Here is a 24,816-nt window from a genome sequence, read left to right as displayed (position 1 = left end):
GGACTGAGCTGCAAAAAATTTGAACTGAAGTGCAAACTGATCCACATCTGACACAGATATCCTTCAGAAGGGTCTTATAGAAGCTATCTATACCAGAGCCATGGCCTAAAGTTAAAATGCAAAAAATGCAAGTTAAATGCCAAAAGCAAAAGACAATACCCCAGAGCTGGCCTATTTCCTTATGGCGGCAATCCACAGAAGAGGAAAGAGGTTATCAGGGGATCAGGGGAGGGGACCTGACAGGTGCCTTTGTTGAGGACAAGTTGTTAAAGTAGTTAGGAAGACCTTCTACACTTGCCCACCACCTCTACATGAAGGATTCAGATCTCAGTTCAAGTTAGGTTCCTAATACCTGTACCCATCACTCAATGATATTGGTTGAGTACAATGCTACAATGGAATGTATATGATGCACACCTGCAGCAAACCAAAAAATAACCAAAAAAGTTCCCACCAAAAGGATAAAAAAGGATCAAAAATCTATGCTGCCCGCCTGAAAACCGAAGGAAACTATTCAAACCTCTGCACTGGTTCAGTCAGAGGTGACCTGTGCCCTGTGCCTGATATAGATGGCCATGGCCAACCTGATGATGACATGCTTCATCATAAAATCTAGATTCATATATATATATATATATATATATATATATATATATCTATAGATAGATAGATAAATACACACATATATATTGACAGCACTTTTTACAGTAAGCTCAGAGAGAACTATGAATATCTCCATAATACATGTTTTTTGGTGGAAATATGCCCCGTTTTTTTAAGAATAGAAGGAACCATAAACATAGGGAAAGAAGAGGGGAAGGTCATCACAGCAAGTATAATCATACAACAAATACCAAAACACAAGATAGACAAAGGTCCGAGAAAACAAAGTAAGGACAGGTAAGTTACACAGACAGCACATTGCACAACATGGGCAATGGAAAGTTGACAGACAGGGTGGAGATGCATACAAGGCATGGCGAAATGTAATGATGCATACCAGGCATGGTGAAATGTAATGATACATACCAGGCATGGTGAAATGCACTGTCACATTACATGTCACAAACAGTGGCAGTCATACTTGGATGTGTACAGTCAATGTTAGATGTATGTTCCAGGGTAATAAAGTAGGATCATAGTACTCACTGAATAAATATACACATATCTAATTAGTCTGCCAGCAATGCAGGGGTAAGCCAAGAAACATCACAGATGACCAAATGCAGGTTTAACAATGGTAGATAACTCCACCACAGGGCAGAACCAAACCTACACCGTGCATGAGAAAGACAAACAGCCAAGCACAGTGACAAACAGAAGTACTGCAGAAGGGCAACAAAGGTTGCCACATACACAAGAAGGTGTACACAACCCAAACAAATGTGTAATGGAATGTGTATATGTTACACACATATGCCATGTCAAAGGCAACACTCAGATGTAGATGTGTATGTATGTCTGCCAGTGGTATAAATGGAATGTACATGAAAGCAAGGTCAATACACATACATACACTAATGACGTAATAATATGTTCAAAAATGTAACAGTACAGCATAATAAATATAGCAGGTTGTGCACACGATGTGAAAAAAATTACACTAGGTAACACACAAGTATAATGAGAACAAGGATAAATTGCAAGCATTTAGCCAGCAACTCTATGCACATGTCCTGCATTGTACAATGGGCATACATACGGCACATGTTGACTGTGTCATAGTAGTTTTAACAAAGGTAAACACACTTGCAGAAACAATAGTGAAATATGAAGGTGGTAGAAGGTGGACAACCTGGGCCTACATCAGGATAAAGCAGGACTCTGGAATAGACTGCCCATACATGTCAAGCAGAGCGCCTCATTGGCCCTCTTCAAAAGGAACCTTGATGATTGGATGGGAGATAGGAAATTCACCCCGGGGATCATGTCAGTCGCTCTGCTAGACAGGGGTCCAGAGAAGTAAATATTGTGGGAAGAAATATCCAGGGAATTGTTATGGCTAGGCTTGCATAGGCCCTAGGGCTGATAGCCTCGTACCAACCTATGGACCTATGAACCTATGACAAGGTAGTTGACACAATGCAAATGCATGTGTAGAGCACAGAGTGCCGTAGAAGCCACACAGGAATACGTTTAACAAAATGGAAAATGTATGTCAAGTGGCCGGATTGATTGCTGATGTTCACAGACCTGGACATATATAAAACACACATACACAGTATGCCCTTACCCACAGAACTCATACTCAGGTGCCAAAATCCCACTCATATAGAGCATCCAGAAACCTAAGTAATTTCAACCAAACAGCCTTCAGCAACACTCTCAACACTCATAATTGTACCCACTAAAATCCCTACCACTAGAAGAAGCAGGACCTTTCTTAATACCCTAAATACTTTAGCCCCACCAATACAAAAGAACAAAACTCAGTCATGCTTCCTGGCTTACCAAACCAACTAAACAGATGCTTTGATCAAGAGACCAAGCCTGGAAAGAATGGCATAAAAACAAAACTCAAGCAGATGATATTAATTTCAAACAACTTCGTAATAAAGCAAAGTAATTAGTCAAAATTGAAAAGAAAAACTACTTTTCACAACAATTATTTAGTTCAAGAAATAACCCCAAAAAATTCTAGAAGTCAGTCTCTTCACTCCTTAATCCTGGAAAACACAAAAACCATCACCTTTTCCAGACAAAGACCCACAACAAATAGCCCATATTTTTAACTCCCACTTTATAGATAACATCGCTAAACTTGTCAATGAACCCCCACCCAAAACCAAAGAAACCCCCAATAACAAGAGAACCACCTCAAACTCTACTCCAAAGGATGCCAGCACACACCCCTCATTCCACAATGATATAAACAACAGCACCCCAACAATCCCAACTTTCTCCCTGAAACTTATGCCCACATCCTAGTACTCAAATTATTAAATAAACTAAGACCTTGCTCCTTATCTGCTGACTATCTCCCCTCCGAATAGCTGAAGCTTGGTGGCAAAGCAATAGCTTACCCTACTAGTATCCTAATTAATAGATCTATATCAGAGTCTGTAACCCCTCAGATTTGGAGAAAGCCTATTATAACCCCAATGCATGAAGGCAGAAACACAAATGACTGAACTATCTTCCCATTTCCATTCTGTCTGCATTATCTAAAATATTAAAAAATGTATACAAAGTCAGCTACTAACACACCTCTGTCATAATCTCCATGCCCCTACCCAACATGGTTTTCGACCTCCACACAGTATTATAACAGCCCTACTGTCCTTTACTGATACTGTGAACAAGGCTTTAGGCGCTGGTCTATTAACATCAGTACTTTTACTGGACCTGTCCAAAGCATTCAACACAGTATCACATACTAGAATAATTCAGCAACTTGCAACTTTAGGATGCTCCCAGCATACCCTTACCTGGTTCTTCAACTACCTGAATAACAGACAACAATCAGTTAAATGGCAAAACAAACAATCTGCATACATAGTCAATAAAACAGGCATCCCATAGGGGTCTATTCTGGGACCTTTGCTTTTCAATGTGTTCATAAGTGATCTTCACTCTGTCTCTCTTCAGTGTTCACTCATCCAATACGCTGATGATTCGACTATCATATCCTCCTTCAATAACTTCTCTGACCTCCAAAAGAAAATAACACAAAAGGCCTTTACAGACATAGAAATTTGGCTGAATGAAGCACAACTTCTTCTAAATAACAAACTACTATGGTTTTCATCTAAGCCACCTCCACATGACTTTAAGAGTTATTCCCATAATACAACCAAAATTGAAGTAGTGAAGTCAGCAAAATTACTAGGCATTACTATTGATGATAAACTATCCTTTGAGCAACATATTCTAAACACAATAAAAAAAAAACACTTTAAACTAAGCAAAATCTACAGACAGAAGTTATACATGGCTAAACCCACAAAAGTAAAACTGGCAAATACCCTCTTACTCCCATTCCTTCTCCATAGTTCCCCCATTTTTACTAACCTGCATACATCCTTAAACAACAAACTACAATCATGCTATTATAAAATAGCAAAGTTTGCCATTGGGCTATCATACCAAACACACCACTGTCAAGCCATTAAGGAATTAAAATGTCTCAAATTCCCCCACTTCCTTCATTACACCCAACAAACGCTAGCTCATAAACTAATATACAACACAGATAATTGCCTTTCTCTCCATTCTATCTTGCAATTTTACACCCCCACCCGAAATCTTTGGTCCACTAACAAACAACTCCTAAATGTTTCCAAACCCAATAAACGGGCTGGACAAACCCTGTACTCACGCTCCATGTCTAAACTATGGAACACCCCACCCCCCTCTATCACACAATTGGATTCTTTTAACAATTTCAAACTCACTTTAAAAAAATCACTTCCTCAACAAAACAATATGGCCCTGTTTACAAAAAAATAGACCACCTTAAGATATGTTTAACATATCAGATCCTTTCAGCTGAAAGCTGCTGGAGATATATATACATTTTCTGAACTTTAACGTGGTGCTATAGTCTTCAACAGCGTTCTTCTGTGTGGATTTATAAATTTTATTTCATATCAAAGTAGTATGACGCCTATCACTTTCAAGAAAATCTTCCTGTGAATATGATCTCATTTTTTCTTTTTTGGCATTTTTTTTCTCATAATCTCATTATTAGGCCATAATGGGTCATTGTTTTGACATGCATCAAGTTTTTGAATTTTTTAATAAGAAAGTATCCACTGTCTTTCTCCATATATTGAGTGTCACTCATAATATTCTATGTATATTACTAACACTAACTAGATTATGTAAATCTTTGCATTCTACATTTTACTTCTTCTTCTTTCAGCTTTTCCTGGTTAGGGGTCACCACAGCAGATCACATGTCTGCTCATGATTGGCAGTAGAGTTTTACAGTGTCGAGCTGCCAACCCAGCACCCAACCTTCCATGGAAGGCACACACACACACACACACACACACACACACACACACACACACACACACACACACACACACACACACACACACACACACACACACACACACACACACACACACCTAGGACCAATTTAGAGTGTCCAATCCACCTACAGCATGTCTTTGGGATGTGGGAGGAAACCGGAGCACCCAGAGGAAACCCACGCGACCACAGGGAGGACATGCAGAATTCGCACAGAAAGCACCACAGCCAAGGATCGAACCAGAGAACCTCTTGCTGTTAGGAGACAACACTAACTGCTGCAACACCGTGGCTGCCCTGCATTTTACGTTTTACTAATCTTTAGAAAATTGTATATGTTGTAGAATTGTATAACACTTTATACTCAATGTATTTCTAATCTTTAGAAAAATTGTGTAAAAAACTTTTGGACACTTCTGTAAATATAATATGGCCTTAAATATTTCTTGAATTTGTAAATTAAGCTTTTCTCCCCAGGCTTCCATTGAAAATAGGTTTTTGTCCCAGTGGACTTTCCCAGTCAGCAAATGTCAATAAATAAATAAACAATAAATAATATTGTGCAATCGTGACACATCAACATGCATAGGTAAGTAAGCTAAAAATCACAAGCACATGCAAATATACTCTCATGCACATGTATAATAATGAAATGCAGGTGTATGGCAAACACCCTGATCATTATGAAACAGAGGACACTCCTGTGAGCATCATTACAGCACGTCGGCAGTGACTCAATGAATGTTCACATGTCAAAAGTAAATTTGTGTGTGAGTATGTATCTGACTATGTGCACACACACACACACACACACACACACACACACACACACACACACACACACACATTCAATGTGTACAACTATTTCTGGAAGGTGTACACTGATGACAGTAAGCAATGAGTGTGGAGATGCTAAATGCAACAAACAAGGCATACTGCACTGTTAAAAAATGTGTTATCTGTAACATTGTGTACAGATTAATGTTAGATTGCTGTTTGATGCTGTCAGAAAAGGAGGACTGCATATAGACCGGATATACTTGTATCTGATCCTACATGGCATCAGTATTGCCAACCCATGACACACAATACAACATCGTGACAACTGTTATCCAAAACACATGTGGAATGACATGTCTGTATGTTGCACATACCTGACATGGCAAAACAGAAATCTAAGACATATCACATTGTTAGTGATGCAGCATGTACAACATATGTTGCTTGTCAGTCACCCCAGTAACACACATGTTTAAAGGCTACCTGTTGCAGCACTATCTGCAAGTTAATTGCTGCAATGCATGAACTGTTGAATGTGGGAGGAAAGTGAAATGTGTTAATGTGTGTTATGCATACATTGAAACTGAAGTAAATGTCACATGACAATAACACATATGCATGACAGATAAATGGTACGCATGCACCAGAGTGCATATGCAGTCCAATCAATGAAATGACAATCACTATACTGGCAGCATAACAGAAGTACAGCACACATACAATACTTATGGACTGGAGGGACCAGGTGGATGAAGGTCAGACTCTCAAATTATCTCAGGAGTTATCTCCCTGAATGAATCCCACATAGCCTATGCCATATTCTCAAAGAAGGACCCAATCTTGTCCTACATCTGTGTTCATAACGGATTCCTATTACAAGAACGAAAGTTCACTACTTCAAACTTGTAACGAAAGTGAACTTTTGCGTAAGTGCACTTCATCAAAAACACCACAGCACAGTGGAGGACATAAAAAACAAGCTATGTCCTCCACTATGGTGCAATAGTCATGGACCTTAGGGTTAGGGCATGGGTTAGGGTAAGGGGATAGTTAGTAAAGCTATCCCATTACCCTAACCCATGCCCTAACACTAAGATTCGTGACTATCACACCATAGTGGAGGACATTGCTATGTCCTTCACTGCGCTGCAGACATCACGGACCTTAGGGTTAGGGCATGGGTCATGGTGAGGGATACCCTTACTATGACCCATGCCCTAACCCTAAGTTCCGTGCATACTGCACGGAAGATCTGTACAACACCCATTTGTTGTACTGAACTTTGCGTAAGTGCACTTTCGATTAAGTGTACTTTTGCTGCAGTGAGCATTCTATGCACTATTTCAAATTAGTGAAAATTCGATCTAGAGTATGGAACCCGTTCATAACACATCAGTCATGACTTCCTGGATCTCCTCCTGATAATCATCTCAATTCCAGTCATGTTGATGTCTCCTCCAGGGTGCAGGCATGATGGCTTGGGCAGGGGCATGTCCAAGTTCCTTGGCATCGTCGTTATCATCATTATCACCATTATCCTCAGAAGACTCTGGCAGAGGCCTGGCATGTGCTCACCATCACCTTCAGATCAGAGGATGTCCATGGGTCCCATGCTCTATAAAGATTAATTGCCAAGTACAACAGAAAAGAAAAGCAAATACCTATCATGCAGAACAGTCCCATGAAGAGCATAGCACAACAGACTATGATTATGATGAAAATTTACACAGGGACTGACAAACAGCAATTATGTACAGAGTTACCTATGGTCCTACATGTCCTATTCATAAAAGGACATCATTATTATTTTCTGAACAATTCTATATACTTACACACACTGATATGGGTCATTTGCTTTGTAAGAATGTATGAATGACCAAGTCAGTTGATTGTATCATCTACATTCAATGATCGGTATGAGCAGTCACAAACTGTCATTGTTAAAATGAGGAGAAAGTGATATGACAATATTGTGGACAATAAGCAAGCCATATGATAAACATCTGAGACAGGCAGCATGACAATTATCTGAACACACATCAATATAATGAGTACAACTGTAAAAATAATGTGGTATGTTCAATCAACACAGCTGGTGACATGAGAATCTAATATATCTGTTACTAACAGCATTGTATGTGAACAACTGCATACATTATCTACCAAAACAATTAGCAATCAGTAGCCTGAAAAATCAAAACATTGTGAATATGCTTGTTGATAATGAACTACTGCAATCAAATGTGCATCTGCTCTAATGTCAGTAAACCTAGGCTATAACTGTGTTGCTACAAAAGCACATAAGGAGATGGAGACAAATGCAATACCAGTGTTGACCTGCAGGGTGTGCTGAATATGAACTGCTGCAATCAAATGTGTATCTCCTCAAACTGCTGAAATCATCGGTGTATCTGCTAAAGTGTCAGCAAAACTAAATATAAATGTTTCTACCAAAACACCCAAGGGGTTGGAGACATATGCAATACCAATGTTGACCTGTAGGGTATGCTGAATATGAACTGCTGCAAAAAATGTGTATCTGCTTAAGTGTTAGTAAACCTACGGCAGGGTATGCTGAATATGAACTGCTGCAATCAAATGTATATCTGCTCAAGTGTCAATAAGCCTAGGCTTTAACTGTGTTTCTACAAAAACACCTTAGGTGTTGGGGACAGCTGTAATACTACTGTTTAACCGAAGAGCACACCACACACTCTCCATATGCTGACACAGCAGACACCTATTCACTCCATGAATATTTATACTGCACACAAGAGATCAATCAATGGAAAACACAACCTTACAAACAAGTATGCCACAATAAGCAGCAACCAAAGCACTTACATAAAAAATCAGATATACCAACCCATGTGTTATTTAGGTTGTGGGGTACAATTCAAAAACTGTGTACTGAAACAATGGTTCATTGCTACAAGAAAGATCAAAATGTTCAGATTTTAATCACAGTTGGAAGCACAGCTACCATACCATGTGATGATTTTACTTATGTTACTGATGCATGATGGGTATTCCTGCATTTTAATCAATATACATGTCATTGTGAAACATACAGAAATGTAAGCAGGGAAGATACACTTCTTGTCATAAATCAGGAAAAATACCATACCTCTCTCCCTCCACTGCTCCTCAAGCCTGTGCATCCACTTGATGCACATTGTTCTGTTCCAGCTACAATCCTGCTCACCTGAAATCTGAAAATAAACTGCATGAATAATGTAGTCCTCAAATAACACTGACATAGATTTCTCAGCACAGTTTAAAGACATTTATTTTTGAAGAACACCATTTAATCACAACACATATTTTTACATTCAAGTGCCAACATCTTTCAACACAGATTAGAAGACATGAGATTCAAACCTGCAACCACAATCTATATCCAAACTCTAGCCTTTAGAGCTACCTGCCTAAGTAACACATTTTAACAGAAAAATTGTGTCTTGCATGCAGTGAAAAGACTTTATATTATGACATCATCTGGATGGGGGATGATCTACGAATAAGGATCTTGGCTTAAAGATTGCAACATATGAACATGTGCTGCTCATGTAGCTAAACAGTTTGAAAATTACATTCATGTCAGCACTGTGTTCAGAAACATTAACAGTAATGGAGCTTATCCATTCCTTAGACAGTGTGACAGCGTCATGTAGCATACAGCTTCTGTGAACAGAACCATACCTGTTGCTGTACATACCTTACACAGTAAGGTATGTGTGAGGACCATGACATTCCTTGGTGAAGTGCACATCACTAGGAAAATGCATACATCTTCCCTGTTCTGAATTTCATCTGTCAGTCTGCCCATCCCACTCTCTCAAAATTTGATGATGAAGTCATTATAGAATTAACTTTACTATTTCATGAGAAAACAGACATTCATAGCACTTTTGTAAAGTATGCAATATTAAACACATAACAGTATTTATCAAGCTTTACTGGCCCTACTGCAAATAGCTGATGTTAGTGGAACCTTAGAGTTTATGGATATGTTAGTAGGAATCTGACACATAACTGATTTATTCGTAGCCATGCTCAAAATATACATTAATAAAAATAAGTGTAACATGCTTCTCTAAATAAATACTTTGGATTTATTAAAACAAGATAACAGTTTCAAATATATGCGTGTTCTCTCTGGATCTGAACACGCATTATGCCAAAATGTGGACATGCTAGGCTGGTTTCTTACAAATCTGAGCTAACAGCTAGCACATACTATTCCTAAATAAACAGGTGTTGCTATGCAAACTTGTTGTTACTAAGTGGATGTTATCAAAGTGTTACAGATTATAGCCATAGTCATAGCAATTCAAAGTCCAACTCAGGGAGTCATACCAATGCACAACGTAAACATTAATATCAAGTATTGCAATATGGTTCTTTCAAATCCATTGCATGCCAAAATTTAGACAAGCTGACCGACTGCTTTACAGACCTAGGGAACATTTGGCAAGGGTTTCATTTTAGAAAACAGGTAATTATTAGAAGTCCTGCAGAGAATGGATAAATAACAGAAAACTGCAAACAATTACTGGACATTTTATTGTAAAGAAATAATCGCTATCAACACAAAAATGAAAACACATATGTAAGCAGTCAGACAGGCATCACTTTTTAGCTTAAGTAAACATGTCTGTGTAATTTCTTAGGAGGAATGATGTAATGATGTTATATATGTGTTTTTTATTTAAACATATAACTGCAGTTGGCAATACTGTGGTACAACAACTGAAAACTGCAAAGTACACAGTTATCAGCGACTGAGGTGCTATAGGTGTCTAGGATGCATGAGGACAGTGGCTATGTGAAATTATGTAGTTAGATGTTGTAAAACATATGTACATCTATAAAGGACATAATTATGGATATTATAGACATTTTTATATAAATTAACAGCATGGGAATTGAACCCACAGTCAGTAGAACAGTATCTACCAAATCCACTTAATTATCCCCATGAACTGATTGTCACAGCAGCTACTAGATGATTATAAAAACATCTATGTGATATATATGAGACAGAGAAATATCTGTAAAATCTGTAGCAATGCTCAGGCATGCATATAGTGTGGACACTTACTGTAAGGAGATACGGGCTTCCACTGTACCTCAGCAAACCATCTTCAAAGCTCCACAGCACTCTGACGAAGGTCATTATAGCAGTGGTGAACCTGCACTCCATTGTTGTAGATCCCCATCCTCGATCGGTGCTGCCTCATGATCTGGTTCCATACATTAATCATGGCAAAGTTCCTGGGTTTGCCTCTCATCCTCTGTTGCAATCCAGTCTACCCAGTCAATATCTGGGTCCCCTCCTCATCAGTTCAGTTGGACGCACAGACAAGTCCCAGCCTCCTTGAAGTAGCCATCATGATCCTCAAGCTGAAGTGGTCTGGAAAGTCCAAACACAGAGAAATGTTCACTGAACTCCCATTCAGTTTGCAGTTAGCAATGGTCTAATTAGTAAATGTGTTAAAATTAATATCTGAAAGTAACACTGACGTCATGTTATCAGAACATTGGAAGATAATGGGCACGTGCCACACATGGTACCATTTATCAATACCTATTGGGTGTTTATGCAGTACACATGGGTGTTCAGCACATGATTTCCATTTACATGGATGTGCATGAATGGGATTCCAAAAACTTGAATTTTAATGAACCTCATTAATTATGTGTGGTGCAAATAGTACTTTAAGGTGGATGCACATTAGGTACACTTCGATTCTGTGATTTGGAATGAGTGGTACATCGGTAATTTGTAGCAATTCTGTTTTGGTGATTAGTAAGTCTCTTCAAGTTAGTCATTTCCAAAGGTACCTGCTTAAATGTTATCTTTAACAGAAATTGTTGTAAGTTACTGCAGTGATGTTGTCTTGAACTTTATACATACTGGTGTTGTTATTTTAAATAATTGATTGCAGTCCCATATGCAGTTGTATAGATAGACTTCTATTGCAAACGTTAACAGTATGTGAAGGATATTTCTTAACTCACGTCTCCTACAAAAATTATTAACATGTGTTGTTGTTACTGATATGTCTTCAATTATGCTTCTTAACAAAAGTGTTCTCACTATTGGCTCAATATACTAAGGATCCATACTGCCTGTGCCTTGGCTACAGATCCTGAGGTTTGCCAATGTTTTCTATAAGTTCTTCAGATTGTTACTTGTTGTAGTATTTGAATATGAAATGCAAGCAGACTCATGTGGTATGGTACTTTTATCTTTGGACCTACATACAACATATAGGTATCACGGGGCATTCTAATCCCATTCACAAAGTGTAAAGATATTGCAATTATGCTAATTTTAGGTATGAAGGCATTGATGCTACTGTTACTATGTCATTAGTATTTATCACACAGTGTTATAGACAGTTTCTTTGCACAGGAATGCATACTGTTATGTCGACATATGCTGTTCACAGATGAAATGCATAAAAATTAGCTCACTCATGAATATTATCATTTGTGTATCACTGTCTTTCATCATGAATATTATCATTTGTGTATCACTGTCTTTCATCATGAATATTGTCATTTGTGTATCACTGTCTTTCAGCTGGCCAACATACTAGGGCAGACAACCCCCCCCAGGAAAATGACATCATAATTGATGCTCTCCAGCAACATCAACAGACACTCCTAGGCCATTCAGGTGATACTGTTTAGAGAAATGAAGTCTAGACGGACATCACCAACATGATCAATGCAGTTGGTGGCCACAATCAATCCCATGAAGCTTGTAGATGACTCTGCTCAGACATGATCTTTCATGCAGCCAACAGAGTGAAGTATTATGAGAGATCGAGGGATGCCACTGGTGGTGGACCACCTGACCCACCTGATGTCATCATAATATTTCTGGCCTCACTGCATATACCAAAATGTGAGTGATGCATCCCTGGTGGAGGGATTGAAACTGGAGTTCCATGATGAACATGTATGCCTTTCTTTCCATTACAAGGCTGTGAGTTGAGACAATCATTGTCTGCATATTGCTGTAGCATGCATATTCATGAATTGTTGTTTTTGATTGTATGTGTATCTAGTACAGCAGCAGAGTTGAGCCATGTACACACATCAACACAGGGTGAGGATAATGGATGTAAATCTAATGACATGTATTCATACAACTGAAGTAGAGACAGAGCAGTCCAAACATTTGTAATGCTGTTTGCATTAACAATCACAAGTGCATCTACTTCAGGACTAAAACCAGGAATTGGCATGTGAGTGTCTCTATACTGTTACTGTGAGCACTACCTTGTAAGTATCTCAACCTCATTTCATGGCACTGCCGTTTATTGTTATATTGCTGTTTCCCTGCCATTATACACTACAGGTACATTCAGTAGAGGGCCAAGCTGTGGTTTTTCAAGTGCAGACAAACCAGGTATGTCACAGCAAAACTGTCCTAGCCTTCAACAATGTGTAGCACACATGTGATATCTAACATTTATGTCAATACTTGTCAATACAGGCCCATATGGTGTACAGTCGCAACGTCCATCACGTGAGTATTTGCAGCCCATGTTATTGTGTTGTATATGTAATGCTGTCAGTATTCCTTTTGCTAAATGCATGACTGTGTTGTCTTTTTCTTTACTTTCCCACTGCAGGATCCACAGTACAACCCACAGCCTCTCCCCAGCAGCAGTGTGTCAGTGGTAGCTATTACATATGGTTCATGCCTGTCATTGCTGTTAATCCTGTTGTTGTTCTCCTTTAACACTGTGTCCTTCTTCCCATTCCTAGGCCAGTCTGCATCGACATCATCTAGTGCACATATGAGCGGTATGTGAATGCCACACGTTCTGTATGTTTTAACTGTGTTCACATGGTTAATGGTGTCAATGATGTAATCACTAATGCTAATTTTATCCCTACAATGGTTGAAGTTCATCCCTCTTCAACAGCACCATTTTCCCATGAGTTACTGTCAGGTGTTTTGTTTTATTTGTCACATATGTCACATATATTGGCCATGTAAACAAATTATATACTTCATTTATGTAGATTTCAAGAAACATGCATATTGTAGACTGCATGTAAACTCATCATTATTTGTAACATTGCAGTGAGATATATATGCTATATGTATTTGATGATCTCCATCATGTGATATAAGCACACTGTCCTGATATGTGTCTTTGTATCTTGTAGCATATCAGCTACATGTATCATCCAGCAGCCGTGCAGTGATCATGATGGTGTTCATGATGTGTCTCAGCATGGTAGTATGGCCCTTGGCATAGAGAACCTTGAGGTGTTTGGTGAGTCTATCCACATATTTGACAGTGATGTTTCTTCAGATGGTGCTCAACATATATTTCAGCTTGGTAGTATGGCCCCTGGCACAGACAACAGACAACCTTGAGATGTTTGGAGAGTCCATCCATGAGGTTGACAGTGAGGTTGCTGCAGATGGGGAAGTCAACTTGCCTAGCCATTCAGAGGGTGTTGGCACAGTGGGTGTTGAACAGGGGGAGGCCTTTGATGGCCCAGTAGACAGCACTGCTGATGGCACTTCCACACAACAACCAGAAATAGGGCATTGTGGTAGATGTAGCTGAGCAGATGTTGTGCATGCCCAGGTGTCAGAGGGTGTAACCCTCCTACTGAAGACAAATGAGAGGTCATAAAAATGCCATTGTTCAGATATCCATGCACTTGTCCATGCCAGACAACTTGTGGCACATCAGCTACATAGCAAGCATTAAGGACAAGACTGCAGATACAGTGAGATTATGACTGCATTTGTAACTCAGAATGAGGGTCTGCTAGCTTTGGCATGAGCGGTGGAAACCCTGGCCTCTATGATATTGCACCAGTGTCATACTAACAGCAGGATTCTGCATTCCTTGATTGTGCTCAGCAGATTGCAACCTGGGAGAGACAGGCCACCTGTATGCAGAACCACCACTGGCCATCCAGAATCACTGTTTGTGGTCCAACCTGTACAGAGTTCAACTGCTGGCCCATCTGTTGAGGTCCCACCAGTCACAATGCCTTCAACTCCCAGTCATGCTCCTTCAACTCAATGTGGTGTCATAACCCCATCCATCTCCTCTCTGAAGTAACCAGGTCAAAATGTGTCTGTGCGCGATCAGGGCAGAGTGTACTGTAGTGTGAAACATCAGACAGGTCACCCAAGACTGTTTTACAGTATATCCAACAGTATGGTACACATAGCTGGCTCATATTATTGAATTACCACTGTATTGTGATATGTGTCTTCTGAAATTAAAATGTCTGCATTATGTCTTGTGTGATTTCTCTATTTTCATGTTATTATATTGCAGAGATAGGAATGTGTAGCATGGATGTGTGTCCATTATTGTTTTCCATACCCTGATACACCAGACTGAGTGTGTATGCATAATTGTATCAGTTGTGCACTGAGCTGATGTTCCCTGATGTGACATATTTGCATATGTTCATATTGTAATATATTATGATAATGGTGTTATGTCCAATGATCAGTATGTGCATCTAGTACGTACTTGCCATTGAATGCAATCTGTGTTGCTGTTGTGGGGCAACACCTGAACATCAATGTTTAATCTGTGTACTCATGTATGTGTGGCTTTTCCTGACTAAAAGATGTGAGTCAGGTGCTGCCATGTGCCTGGGTATGCACTTGTGGACACACCATGCATTACCTATGCCTGTGACTTCTGTCCACTATGTCATCCTGCTCCTCCTCCGATAACTGTGGATGTCCTCTTCCAACATTTGGGGGTCATTAGGGTAGTTCACCCACACCTGCAGCTGGAAGACAGTCATTTGCTCTGGTTAGCATGTTGTGCAGCATGGAGTACACTATCATCTGCGCTGCCTTTTCAGGTGTATATTGTGGACCTCTCAATGTGTCCAGACTTCTAAACCTAGCTTTCAATACACCAAACACATGTTCTATGGTGCTGGTGTTTCTGATAGTTGAGTGTGCTTAGTTGTAGGCCTCCTTTGCAGGGTTGGATGGTTCATGGTATGAAGTCATTAGCTATGGCTGAAATCACCTGTTGTGCAGAATAAAAATACTTTTGGTCAAAATGGATACTGTTGTGAGGAGTATCCTTAACTTGTGTCCTAGCTGTGCTCCTGTACTTACCCAGTAGCAGTCCATCAGATATTTCACCTTGCTGGAATGCAGCCCTCAGTCCACTTTCCCTCCAAGTAGCAGCATCATGGACACTTCCAGCAGTGTGTTGCATGATGTTTGTTATGCTGCCATCTGCTGCACACACAACTTAGCAGATGCTAGATGGCCATCCCTTTCTGTCTATGTATCAGTCTGCTTCTGGATGTACTGGTGTCTTTATAGGTATGTGTGTGCAATCAATTGCACCAAGCACATGTGGGAAGGTTGCAGTGTTATAGGAATGGTGCATTACAGTTCTCTGCTCCATGGGGTGGATGGAAAGGGCATTTAGTCATCCACCTGTTGCACATTCCTTCCAGGTATTTTGAAAGAATATGACTGGCAGCTGTCTGTGATACTCCCACAGCATGTTTGTCTGGAATGCCCCAGTTGCAAGTACACCCAGACTTAGGGAGACTTTGGCTTCAAAGGGGATGGGGTTTCCTCATAGTGTCTGCACAGACGTTACAGATAGCCTGCACCAGGCTGACAACTGGTTTAGTTGCTCTAACTCTAGCCGGCTGCCTTCTAGGGCGCACAGTCACAGCCTCATTTATACCTTATATTACACCAGCCTGTTGCAGTACATTAACTACAGATTGCATAGTTATATGTGTTTTGATGTTTTGCTACAGATTTTGTTGCAATCCATAGTATTTACTTGAATTACTTGGGATCCATTAAGCATGCACCGAATATTTCAGAAGCAGAGTCAGTCTGGCTGGTTGTTGCATTTGAATTACATTGTGTATGTACATTGTGTTTTGGAATCAGACTGGCGTGCGGGAATCCCTAATTATCCTACACTGAATGCTTAAGCACTCTGTCTACCTTCAGCATGTCTTCTGAAATTGCATTTTTACAAGGTGCCTGAAGTCCTTCTTCAGCATGCTGCTGTGGTCATAAATAGTTTCCACAAACTTTACAGACTGCATTGCAGAATGTTCCACAACACTGAGATGTCCTTTTCTAGTTTTATCAGGTAGAAAATAATATTGTCTGCAGGTAATGTAGCATTTTAATCCAGTTTTCACACACACACACACACACACACACACACACACACACACACACACACACACACACACACACACTGTATATAGAGATAGATAGACTGTTTTAACAGAGGTGGTTCAAAATGAATATTGAGACACAATTTTGTATATGAAATGAACAGACTAAAGTCTATGACAGTTTGTAAAGTATGATAACACAAAAACATTAGCATCAGGAATTTGGACATGTCTCATACATGTTGCAGTGTTTATCAGTATGTGACAAGTAGCAATCCAAACAGTAATATATTTTATTTAAATACATGTAATTATTAATCATATATACTGTGACAGTAATGAGCTAATGCAATTTTCTGTTATGTCTCCTTTTTGAAGAAATGGCATTACATGAAAGTATTATGATGTACAACAGAAATACTAGTTATGATGCAGCAAGCAGATGTAAACATGATGAATGTGTCAAGTTAATGCTGAAAGGGTTCCATTAATTACAAGCTATATGCTTTAATTGTGTTAGTTTTTAATTATAATTTCTTGGTATATTTGGTATTGCAATGTTTTACATTTTGCATTTGTGCACTGCTATGCAGGATGCAAACATGGTTTACAGCTGAAGACAAAAAAAAAATAAAAATATAATCTGAGCTGCCTATAGTAGTACAAATGAGCCTGGTGCCAGTGTGTTGGTGCCAGCACTCTGGACAGCACTGAGTGAAGAAAATGCACCTGTCAGCTACCTATCTTTGTGGCATGAGGTGTAACTGCAATGAGTTTGGAGAAAGCGAATAGATAATACTGGGTTTGAAGCTAGTTCACAAATACGTCTACTGAGCATTTCGGAATAAATATTAGCACACATTTTTGTGTAAGAATTGAACAGTCTTAACTGTCTGTGACAAATGCTAAATATATATATATTCCTATATGCCTTGTGATTTGTTGTTACCAATGTTTTGTTGCAGGAATCTCAACTATTCTTGTTAATAAAAACATTTGCCATGCATGATATAAAAAATGGCAGTTTCTTAAGTGTGCAAACAGAAATTCACTAACGTGATTAATGGAAATATGTAAAATATATTATAGATTAATTAGCCATAAGGCCTGAGTATTAATCATGACATTAATACATTTTGCTTTCAAAGTATGTCATTAATTACTGCATGTGGTCTGTCACAACTTAGATTATGTAAGTTTTTATGCGTCCCCTTTCTGAATAATTGCCATTAACTAAAGGAGTTATGATGTGTAACAGAGATGCAAGTTCTGATATGGCAGGCCGATGTTCAAAGGATAACTTTTGATTTGTAAGGGTAATGGTATAAGAATTCTGTTTATTGATAGATTGCTGTTTTATATATATATATATATATATAGATATATATATATATATATATATATATATATATATATATATATATATATATATATATATATATATATATATATATATATGGGGGGGGAGACTGCACAATGACATTTGACATCTAAAGGCAAGAATGAAAAATTTAATTTGGGCTGCCTTTTGTAGTACAAATGAGCCTGGTGCCAGTGTGCTGCCATCAGCACTCAGGACAGTCTTGAGTGAAGAAAAGGCACCTGCCAACTACATACCCCTGTGACACAAGGTGGAACTGTAGTGCATTTAGAGAAAGAGGACAGGTAATGCAGGGCTTGAATCCAGTTTACAGATACTTTTATGGAGGGGGTCAGAATGACATTTTTCACAAATGTTTGATTAGGAATGCAACATCAAATACAAATTAGTATCATTAATATGTTTTTTGCAACCAATGTATCATTAATGCTTGCTGTATATAAAGTGTGTAAAGTATGTTAAACATGACAATGATGATAGTTAATTTAAAATCCACTTGCATAGGTAGGATGTGCACAGTAGCTTTGTTATAATTATCATGAGTGTTCACATATCATAACTATGTGTTTAGGACAGTATGTCTTGTGAAGTATGTATGCAACATACCCTAACATGTATTACTCAGGTCATACAAATCCATGCATCTGAAATTATTTGCAACCACAAATACTGCCTTTTACATAGAAATGCAATCCCATAACTTTTTAAAATAACACACGTACAGGTATCTCTTACGTACATCTCCATTCATTTGTGAATGAGTATATCTCAAATTAACATCTAAAAAAAAATAATTTGACTGGGGCAGTAACAGCTAATAATCATCAGTCAACATTTTATCCTTATTTTTTCTCATGGGTTCGATTTCATTGTGATATTACTCAATTCTACCAGTGTTTAAGTCCCATCAACCCAATATGTCACAAGTCATACCATTTTACCTCCAACCAGCAATGAGTATAAAAACATTGTGAAGCATTTCAGTTTTTAACATTGGAACATGTATAAATAGAGTAAGCATCAGACATAGCCAGTTCTTACTTTCATATTTCTCCCATTCAGTTTTTTTATGTAATCATTGCCAATGTGTCTGCCAAACAATTTTTGTGCTCTCATAGGTTCATAGGTTGGTACTAGGCTATCTGCCCTAGGGCCTATACAAGCCTAGCCATAACAATTCCCTGGCTATTTCTTCCCACACTATTTACTTCCCTGGACCCCTGTCTAGCAGGGTGACAGATGTGATCCCCGGGGTGAATTTCCTTTCTCCCATCCAATCATCAAGGTTCCTTTTGAAGAGGGCCAAAGAAGCAGTCTGCTTGACATGTATGGGCAGTCTATTCCAGAGTCTGGGGAGTCTCTGGGTCAGGAACCTATCCCTCCAGCATGTTTTGTTTATTGTCATGACAAGGTTTAGATCCCTGGAGCATGTGGCTCTGAGGGATTGGGATTTCTTTAAGAGTAGCATGTCCAACAGCTCTGGGTTTGACATGACCTTGTATGTTAAGCAGAAATCGCCTCAGAGTAGACGATATGTGACAGAGTATAGCTGGAGTTTTTTAAGGCCGTCAGCATAGGGCATGTGCCTTAGGCCTGTGATTCTTTTAGTGAGGTATTTCATGGCCTTCCGTTGTTGCAGATGTCTTGAGAGGTACATACCAAATGGGGCATTGTATTCTATAATGGGTCTAATGAGGGATGAGTACAGTAGGACAATGACCTCCTTAATTTTGGATGAAAAGCCCTTAGTGATGAGGTGTGCCACATAGAAGGATTTCCTGACTGTTGTGGCAATGTGGTTACTGTAGGTGAGACCACTGTCCACCTGTGTCCCTAAGTCTCTTATCACACTTTCGGTGTTTAGTGTATTGCCACCTATGTGGTAATTCATGGGTACATGTTTTTTCCCAAAGGGGATGAATATACATTTCTTGGCATTGAGCTTGAGCCCATGGCTCTGGCACCAAGCATCTGTTTCTGTAAGGCCCTTTTGTAGAGTATCAACATCATTTGGGGATTCAATAATGGCTCCCAGTTTGCAGTCATCTGCGAACTTTGTTAGCCAGAGTCCCTTAGTGTTGGCCTGTACTTCAGAGAAGTAGATGCCAAACAAGAGCGGTCCCAGGACTGAACCCTGAGGTACTCCACTTGTCACTTGTCTGGAGCTGGATTTGGAGTTAGCTACTTTTACAGTGTGTGTTCTGTCAGTAAGCCAGTTGGCAACCCATCAAGTGACGTAGGGATTAATGCCCAGCTTAGTAAGTTTATCTATGATTCCAGAGTGAGGGATGGTGTCAAAGGCCTTGGCGAGGTCCAGATAGGCTGTGTGGACTGCCTTACCTTCATCCATAGCTCTGGAGACTGATTCAAAGAAGTTAATCAGGTTCAGGAGACAAGATCGGCCTTTCATGAACCCAAACTAGGTGGGGTCCAGTGTTTTAAGGTTGCCAACGTCTTTGTTTATAAGTTCCATGATAATACATTCCGTGGCCTTGCAGATCAGGCTCGTCAGACTGATGGGGCGGTAGTTCCCGGGATCCAAGGTAGATCCCCCCTTGTGGAGTGGGATAACTGTAGCTGTGCGCCACTCAGTGGGCATGAAGCCTGAGGTGAGGGTATGATTAAACATGGCACTTAGGTGAGGTGCCAATTAATTTTGTAGTTCATGTAGTACACAGCCCGGGATGTCATTTGGTCCCATGGATGCTGTATTCTTAGCTTTGGAGAGTGCATTTTTTACCTGTTTGACCATTATTACCGGAATTTGGCAATCTTCCGGTATTGAGATGGGCCATGTAGGGGGTGAGATATTTATTTGTTACATATTTGTCTATGTATTGAAATAGTGATGTGACATGCCATTGGTCTTATTCTCTATATTTTGTTTCCATAACTCTATCATCATCATCATCACCGCTCCCTTTTTCCCATTTTCTACATTAGGCCAGGGTGTTGTGTTAACTGTCGCCATCTCTCTCTCAATTCAATGTCACATTCCTGCTTTCTTTAACACTCATGCCTGACTGTCACAGATCTTTCTCACACTCCATCCACCTCTTTGCTGGATGCCCTAATTTCCTCTTGCCTTCTTCCTGTCTGTCTCATATCTTCTTCACCAGATTGTCTTCTGCTTTTCTGCACGTGCCCAAACCAAAATAATCTGTTATCTTTGATCTTTTTTGCAATTGGAGATACTTTGGCTTTTGCTCTTATGTCCTCATTTCTTCAACTGTCCCACAGTGTGCATCCTACCACCTTTCTCAGGCAATTCATTTCCATCACCTCTAGCTTCTTCATCTGCTCTGCCTTTACTGCCCAGGTTTCTGCACTGTACAGTCACACTGGTCACACCACTGTTTTGTATTTCTTACTTTTCAGCTTTTTGGCATTCTTCTCTCATACACTACACTTGACACTCTATACCAGTTGGCTGAAGGCCCTCTAATTCTAGCTTTGACCTCTTCATTCAAACTTCCCTTCTCCTCAACCAACCCTCCGAGATACTTGAAGCTGTTTACCTGTTCCAGTATCTTACCTTCTATCTTAACTTTCAGATTTTTCTGATTTCCCCAGTTTGCTGCTGCACTCAGTTTTATCCAATGTACCTTCAGTTTTGCATTCTACTCCCCTATCCTTTGCTCAAGGTCATGCTCAGAGTCTGCCTGTAATGCTATATCATCTGAATACAGAAATTTTGTTGATCTGTCCCCTCCAATCTATTTGCTAATGTAATCCATCACCAGTATGAAAAGCAGTGGGATCAAAGCTAAACCCTGATGCACACCCACTCCTACTGGTAACCCCTCTGTAACACCGAACACTGTTTGTACTTGAGTCATTAGGTCCTTATACATAGCCTGCACTAATTCTACCAATATTTCTGGAAATTCAAGCCACCACAGGACTGCCCAAATCTGTAGCAGGCCAGTGTATTCTGTCACTCCTACAGTCCCAGGCGGCAAGCCACTGTATTCCCCTGGGGTGACAGGGTAAGTGTGCAAGGTGTTAATGGCAATAGTTTCTGTCCTTATAAATCCATTGGTGTGGATGCTGACAGGGTGCTGCTTACAGCTAGGGACACACCTGCATGGGACACCTCTTCAGCATGCTACATTCTGTGGGTATTCCCATACAGAAGTGGGGGTCATATTGTACTCATTCCCAACAGCAGGGATATGACCTGTGATGAACCTGTGGCTGATGGTGGAGTGAGTTGAGTGCATGTGTGCTATGGTAGGTACCTAGGTACTTGCAGCTGACTCACAGATATACTTGGGGCATTACTCTTATGCTGGCTTGTGCGGGGACATCAGCGGTTTCTCAGTACTTCATAACTGTGCCTTTTGTGGTCTGTCAGTGTTTGGCCAGACTACATCAGTATTCCATACTACACAGACAGCTAATGTGCTGCTAACCTGTATGTAGAAATCCAAAGGTGTGTCCATTTGACAGTAGCATTTTCTACACTCTCTGTCTAGGGTACTTCCACCTGTGTACTGTGTGTATGTCTGGGCCCACATTCATGCCATTTCCATCTTTCAGATGGTGACAGATATTACATCCGAACAATTAGTATGGATTACTGCTGGACTGGGTCTTGCTGGGATGCATTGTGTTTGCCACTGCAGTTGTTAGAACCTGGCCCTGTCATCAACACTACTAGCCATAGGCCACTAGGACACAACCCTCCATGCCTACATGCTGACCACTTTCACACAATATACAACACACAACAACCTAACACAAAGAGCCCTGCATATTGTACATGTGCAACAATCCATCCTGCTAATTTGGCCAGCTCAGGTAATCTGTGCTCCACTGTTATTATACCCACAAGTACATGTTACTGCATTTCTACATAGGATTGTGGGGGGGGGGGGGGCACACCTGACAACTGTAAACATTTGCTGTGACAGTACTGGTATTTCAGGTACTCTGTTGGCTTCCATTTCATTCTGTATTCCGACCTATCATGCAGACTAGAGGCATATCAGTGTAGTACAGATCTTAGGTTTTATTGACCTACATTTCAGTTTCAGACTTCTTACCCCTCAGAACTAACATCCAACTGCCTGACCTGTTGTAGTCTGTCTGTGTAGGTCTGGAGGGGGCTGTTCTCCATTGCCATCAATTGGAGGCCTTAGCACAACCTTTCTTTGTGGTCATCTACACCTGTCCTGCTGGCTGAGACTGTTGTTGGGTATGTGAGCCTCACTGACATGCATGTGTGTGTCGTATGGACACACATTTGGCCCACCATATGTCCTGCAGTGGGATTTGTCACCTTGTCTAGTACTGCCTACTATGGTGACACCAGTATTTGTTATGGATTTCATGCTGTCCATATAGGTGTCTACTATCTGCTGCCATCCCATTCAGCCACCCAGTTCCCTTGCATGCTCACATCCGTACCATAGATATAAGTAGCAGAACATGCTACTCCATTCAGCAATTGATAGGAAGAGTGACTTATCTTGTGGCTGTGTCAGTATTGAGTATGGTGCTGGAGGGCTGACTATATCAGATGCACATAGTACACTCCCTATACATGGTTTGGCACAGGTAGTGTCATGCTTGGCATCCCTTTTACTGTATGTGCAAGTCAGAAAAAGGGGTCATTCCCCGGGTTCCTACTGTGTCACTGTATGTGCTATGCATTGCCACTTTTCCAAAACTGAGGCATACTGAGCACGCCTTCTTCTGCCTACAGGGACAGGCTCAGGTTTTTCCACCTCTGAGTCACTCTATGCCTGTGCTGGCCTTGGCAATGGTGGGGGGCTGTGTGGCCCAGCCCCATGCTGTTCCTGCTGCAGCTGTTTCTGCAGGATCATATTTTGTAGCATGGCATATACAATGACAATTTGGGTGCATGTAGCTGTAGAGTACTGCAAGGCTCCACCGGATATGTCCTGTCACCGGAACTGTGACTTGAGCATCCCAAACACATGCTCTATTATAATTCTGGTTTGTGTGTGTGCCTCATTATGGAGTTCTTGTTTGGGTGTGTGTGCATTTCTGATGGGTGTGATCAGCCACGGCTCCAGTGCGTAACCAGCATCCCCCCACTAGGTGGCCATATGGGATGTCCCCATTGGCAAATCTCTGGTACAGCTCCGTCATATGCCAGATGTGGGAGTCGTGATAGCTTCCAGGGCTGCCAGCACACACATTCATTATAATGCCCTGGGCATCACACATGGCCTGGCAGTTGATGGAGGGGAATCCCTTGCAGTTTATGTAGACCCTACCCCACTCACCGGGTGGTGCTTTGATGTGTATGGGCATGCAGTCTATAGCACCCACTACCTCAGAGTATTCTGCTATTTGGTGGAAGAGATGATTATTGCTGGTCAGGGCCTCACGGGTGATGAGGAAATATATGTGCTCACCGGCATCTACTGACATGGTATCCAGGAACTGGTGGAGTACCCTGGATGCTGATACCTGTGAGATCCCCATGATATCCCCAGTTGGCCTTTGAAAGGTACCTG

This window comes from Protopterus annectens, chromosome 9.part0, assembly GCF_019279795.1.
Source record: "Protopterus annectens isolate FY-2018-M chromosome 9.part0, PAN1.0, whole genome shotgun sequence".
NCBI classification, from domain to species: Eukaryota; Metazoa; Chordata; order Ceratodontiformes; family Protopteridae; genus Protopterus; species Protopterus annectens.
This window is presented reverse-complemented; position numbering follows the sequence as displayed.